The sequence below is a fragment of the Chelonoidis abingdonii genome, chromosome 2 (genome assembly GCF_003597395.2).
Source record: "Chelonoidis abingdonii isolate Lonesome George chromosome 2, CheloAbing_2.0, whole genome shotgun sequence".
Taxonomy (NCBI): domain Eukaryota; kingdom Metazoa; phylum Chordata; order Testudines; family Testudinidae; genus Chelonoidis; species Chelonoidis abingdonii.
The window spans coordinates 179915430-179921429 of NC_133770.1; the positions used below are offsets into that span (position 1 = coordinate 179915430).

At 41.5% G+C, this 6000-nt stretch overlaps 1 long non-coding RNA gene across 2 annotated transcripts in view; it reads left to right on the forward strand.

The window, feature by feature from the left end:
• The window catches only part of LOC116820529 (uncharacterized), a 78751-nt gene that overhangs the window by 55228 nt on the left and 17523 nt on the right, over nt 1–6000 (forward strand). For both annotated transcript variants that reach the window (XR_004372638.2, XR_004372637.2), the window contains exon 3: nt 1572–1696. This is a non-coding gene — a long non-coding RNA (uncharacterized LOC116820529). The remainder of the gene's footprint in view (nt 1–1571; nt 1697–6000) is intronic.

Consider the following 6000-nt stretch of genomic DNA (forward strand, 5'->3'; position numbering starts at 1 on the left):
ATATACCGGATTACCCCAAAAGTCCATCTAATCTAGTGTCTTCCTCTGATGTTTGTCAGTTCCTCCGGCTTCAGAGGAAGGCAGCCGCCACCTCATTTCCAGTTGTGCCATACTGTAGCATGAGGGGTTAGAGAGGAGAGGAGTGAAAACTCCTTCCTGATTTTTGTGGGCTTTCAATTGGTTGCTTACGTGTTTTGTCCTAGCTTGTGTAGCTGCTAATTTTAGGGCTACTAACAACATTATCCAGATCATTTTCAAATCCTGATCTCCTCTTCGCTTGAGCAAGTTCCTGAAGATACTGAAATATGTAGAACCTTATTTCCTGGGATTTTGTTGTTAAATAAGCTAAACCCAGAAACGGAATGAGCAGTAAGATGTGACTAGCTTTCTGTGTCACATTCTAGCTGTTGAGTACTCTGTATATGGGCGTGATTGCCTCCAGATTGGGAAAGAAGGGGTTTACACTCTTCAGCAACTATCCAACCTAAATATGGGTGTGTCAGCAGTGATCATTATCTCAGTGTCTGACTCTCCATGTCTGGCACTTTATGTAGTCACACTTGTGCAAAATGCTACCTAATCAGAATGGGAATGGTTCACGCCCACTGTGCGCAGGTATAAGTGACTATTCAAGGTGCCAGTCCATTGAAGAGCCAGGCACTCCTGGGGCCATCCAGTTTTTGCTCTCACTTTCGCTACTGGCACAGTGGATCCAGCTTTCGTGCCTCACATCTCAATCTCAGTTAGGGAGGCAGTTTCCCACCACATATACATAAACATACCATATCAGACAATGAAGAAACATTAATGCAACATTAAAGTTAAGAAATAGAGCACAAAAGATAAGACAGAGATCAAATTCACAATTACATTAGGGCTGTTTTGTGTCACTGAAGTGGCACAGGCCAGCTGGCGCATACTGGTGAATCTTATCCACGAAATGTTGGGGGACTGGTTCACCATTGCATTATTTTAGTTGCACGCCAGTGTAGCTGCACTGGTTTCAGTACAGTTACATCATGCAACTGAAGTAACACCATGGTGACTCAAGGGGCTGTATTTTTTTCAGCATCATTAACTTTCTCATGTTGCCAATCCTACAGACTTTTATGATACATACGTATTTTGTTATCTAAGCTCTTATAGAGGAAGAATAAGCATGTGGGTTATTGACGGGTCTTTGCGGGTAAAGGGATGGCAGGTTCATATTTTTTTTTTTTTTTTCCAAACAAAGCAAAAGTGTAAACCATTACATCTACATAGACACGGTAATATAAATATACCAAATGTTGCTAACAAACCCTAACACGAATAACGACATAAAAGGCTCAGACAAAACAAGCAGTCTCAGTTTCGTGGCTGGAGGGTGGCCTTAAAGATCTACTTCTCTGGTTTTTGTGAGTTTAGAGTGACGTTTTGTCTGGGTAAAATTCTACCTTTACATGTGTGTATTCAGACATTTTTGGAAATAGTCTCAGTGCCTTTTGGACTTAACGCTAAGTAGTAGAAAAAACTGCCACCAGAGAGTCCTGTTCCGCTGTCTTATCCTTTTTGCTTTTCTTTTCATATAGGCTGCTCTGTACTGGTGCTCCAGCAGTGGTGACAGTGAGGTGACGCTACCAGTAAACTTCTCTGCCGTTGGGGCCTCGCCAGCACCAATACTTCAGTAGCCAGGGCAGACTTGGTATTAAAAAAGGTCAGTTGGAAAACTTTCTTTGGTTTTCCTTTGCTTTAGGCAGTGGCATTGAATAGCATCATTCTTTCTTCTTCCCATCCAACTTGTTTTCTCCCCATCTCCTCCCTGCTACCCTTGAGGCTTTGATGCAAAATTTCACTAAAACTATAATCCTTCTTTTGATGGATTACAGCATGGGAGATGAGTGGGGAGAAACAGTTTCCCGTTGTATAGTCTGAGTGAAATTCATTCCTGGGCAGAAACTCAGCACGAGACCTATGTACCACTTATGTCTCACTTGAGTCCTAATTTGAAGGCTCAAGTGCAACTTTAGTGGTGAATAGGTTTGGTACTGGACTTCTAAATGGAGGTGAATTGCAACCTATGAGCTGTATCTTAAGGAACACTGAGAAAGAAGCTATCATGGGCGTTTTGTCCTAGACGAGATGTCCCCTTGCTGATTTGAAGAAAGTTATTCCTCTCTAAATCTCTGCATTAGTAACACTGCCTGGACTTACATTTAAACAATCTTTGGTTTCACTTCACATTGAAAAAGTAGGTCATTTTAGGCGGATGGTAAGTAGGAGTAGTAATGCTTTTTAGGCCCAGGAAGGAAAAGTGTTTTGAAATGTATTTAGTATTTTAAGATGGGAATCCTCCTTCCTCCCCACAAAAGAAACGATTATCCATAGCATAGAACATAGTATGCTTAATCAGCAAAGAGTCCTGTGGCATCTTATAGACTAACGGAAGTTTTGGAGCATGAGCTTTCGTGGGTACCCACATGCATCCAATGAAGTGGGTATTCACCCACGAAAGCTCGTGCTCCAATACGTCTGTTAGTCTATAAGGTGCCACAGGACTCTTTGCTGCTTTTACAGATCCAGACTAACATGGCTACCCCTCTGATAGTATGCTTAATGAAACCAAGAAAAGTGTTTGGCTGAAAGTATTAAATTTTCTCTGGCCCAATTAATTCACAGCTTGTATTTTAACATTAATGTGTCTTTTGGGGTTTTTTAAGCGGAACAATGAGCTGCTTTGTGCTATACGTCAGGTCTGCTCTCTCCTTGCCTGTGCTGTGTGTATTGTGTGCTTCTTCCTATCTATTCCAAAGGGAGCGCTCATGTGCAAGACAGTAGAACAAACCGTAATAAAAACTTGTAATAGCTCCAAAGGGTTGGGGCACACTTTTTTTTGCTTCTGTAGCAGCTTCTCTGTGGTGAGTCGAGTGACTATGAAAAAACATCATCTCTTCTTCCTTCCCTCTTCTTACCCCCGTTAAAGATTGTAACCAAGGTTCTCCTGTTGCTTTCTCACTAGTGTTTTTAAAATGAAGGGAGAAGATGCTGAAACCATCAAGAACGGGGGGTTGGTCGGGGGCTGGGCAGCAAATGTTGATGAGCTGAGCTTCAGCATACTGTAGAGTCACATTTTATCCCAAAGGAGGAAACAGATCTAGCAAATGCCTTCCTGTTCAGACTGAATGGGAAGCAACAAGTTTTGCATGATTTTTGTTCAAGCCTCTGTTTTACTGTCCCATCAAAGCTGGTTGTCAGTTGTTTCATATCTCACCTTTGGCACAAACAGCTATTTGCAGCCTTTAGCTTTCTGTGGTCCTGTATGGCCTCAGTCGCTTACAGATGCCACACTTCTAGCCACAGCACAATTTGAGCAGCCAGGACCAGAGCGAAGGGACAGATTCTTGCTAGGGAACCTGCAGTCATATGTCTGGCTCTGAATTTGTGTGCATGTGGGTGTAGTGAGGATGGAATGCTTACTCCATAGGGAATTAATTCAGTGTTTAACGCAGCCTGAGTTTGTATTGCCTCCAAGCTGAGCTCCGTCTTCATTGTGGACCTCTCTATCTCCTTTAATTGGGAAGGGGGTAATTGCCCAGTGCAGCAATACACAGAGGGATCCCTGAGAGCTTGAGAAGATGGGCAATCCTGTAGCCAGGCAGTTATAGAACTCCCATACTGTTGGCTCTGTCTCCCTAGTTAATTCCCTGAAATAGGTTCAGTTGGCCAAACCCTCTCTCTTCTACTTGGGAAGTGAGGGAATACACCCACCCCCACCAATGTGTAATAAATTTTGCAAGAGAAACCTCACTGAATTTTCCTGCCCCAGGGCCCCTCCCCGCCATGGGTTTTCCCACAAGAAAGAGTGATTTGGCCCAGTATTCTTATTGTTGCTATATCCTATTGCAAATAGAAAGTTGTGCTTCCAGAATCAATGCATGCTATTGTCTTTGTTTCAGTGATATAGTTTTCCTTCTCACAACAGTACTGGAATATATTTTAGTGCACTCCAGTAATCCTTATCTTGCAAAAATTGTCTCATTCTTTAAACTGTTTGCAAACTAGGAAGTTTTTAATGTACAGAAAAAATTGGTCTCCTGTTTAAAAACAAGATCAGTATCCAAACATCTTGTTTGAGTTGGCAGAAAGCTGTATTTTAGTTTGTCATAAAATAGCTATTTGTAAACCGAAGCTGTTATGGGCTGCAATTGTACTGTATTGTGCCCTTTCTGAAAGATGTACACCAGGCATACTTGCACAGAGATTGCAAAACTGAAGGTGAGATTTCAGGCTGATGTTTGCATGTCTGCCCTTTTCTTTCTTTCTGATGAGCAGTTTGAATCAACAACTAAAAGCAGTGTTAGGAATTCAGAATTTATTTCTCTGAAAGGACCCCCTCTGGTATTTAAATTACCTTGGACAACACCCTGTTTTCACAGTGGTTAAATAGATTATTTTTTTTGACTGTTTTTTAGAAAGTATCTTATAATTAAGGACTGATATGTTGGTTATCCTGTGAAAAATTCAAGAATAGTTATTGATCTGCTCAGAAAGAAAGATGGTTAAACTGAGTTTGTTTTTCGCTTTAACAAAAACAGAAAAATGGTTTAATATTTTTTCCAGTTTTTCTGTTGTATTAACTAAAGGGATGCTGTTAAGTAAGATTAAGCTTGGGCCAATATCAAAAATTTTAAACTATTAGGGAAATGTTGTTATGATTTTTACTTTTGTAGTTGTTTTTAAAATAAATCTACTCCTGCATGAACCCTTCATCACTGAGATTTAAAAAGTAAAAAGCCATCACTTTTACAGGCCAAAATAAAGTAAGCTGACACTGCAGCTAACAAAAACCCTGATCTGAGAGCTGTGCAAAAATGAGGAAGATGATAAAGAAATTAATTTGAATTCTGCTAGAAACACAGTGCCTGATCTTGGAGTGCAGGTCACCTGCAGCCCTTATTGAATTGAGTGACCATTTTAGATTTCATAGACTTTAAGGTCAGAACGGGCCATTATAATCATCTAGTCTGACCTCCTGCACAAATGCAGGCCACAGAATCTCACCCACCCATTCCTGTAACAAACCCTTAACCTAATGTCTGAGTTATTGAAGTCCCCAAATTGTGGTTTGAAGACCTCAAGGTGCAGAGAATCCTCCAGCAAGTGACCCGTGCTCCCGTGCAGAGGAAAGCGAAAAACATCCAGGACCTCTGCCAGTCTGCCCTGGAGGAAAGTTCCTTCCCTGATCCCAAATATGGCCATCAGCTAAACCCTGAGCATGTGGGCAAGACTCACCAGCCAGCACCCAGGAAAGAATTCTCTGTAGTAGCTCAGATCCCACCCCATCTAACATCCCATCACAGACCATTGGGCATGTTTACCTGCCAATAATAAAAGATCAATTAATTGCCAGAATTAGGCTATCCCATCATACCATCCCCTCCATAAATTTATCAAGCTTAGTCTTGAAGCCAGATTATGCCTTTTGCCTCAACTACTCCCCTGGGAAGGCTGTTCTAGAACTTTACTCCTCTAATAGTTAGAAACCTTCATCTAATTTCAAGTCTAAACTTCCTGATGGCCAGTTTATATCCATTTGTTCTTGTGTCCACATTGGTACTAAGCTTAAACAATTCCTCTTCCTCCCTGATATTTATCCCTCTGATATATTTATAGAGAGCAATCATATCTTCCCTCTGCCTTCTTTTGGTAGGTTAAACAAGCCAAGCTCTTTGAGTCTCCTTTCATAAGACAGGTTTTCCATTCCTCGGGTCATCCCAGTAGCCCTTCTCTGTACCTGTTGCAGTTTGAATTCATCCTTCTTAAACATGGGAGACCAGAACTGCACACACTATTCCAGATGAGGTCTAAGCAGTGCATTGTATAATGGTACTAACACCTCCTTTTCTTTACTGGAAATACCTCGCCTGATGCATCCTAAGACCTCATTAGCTTTTTTAACGGCCATATCACATTGGCGGCTCATAGTCATCCTGTGATCAACCAATACTCCGAGGTCCTTCT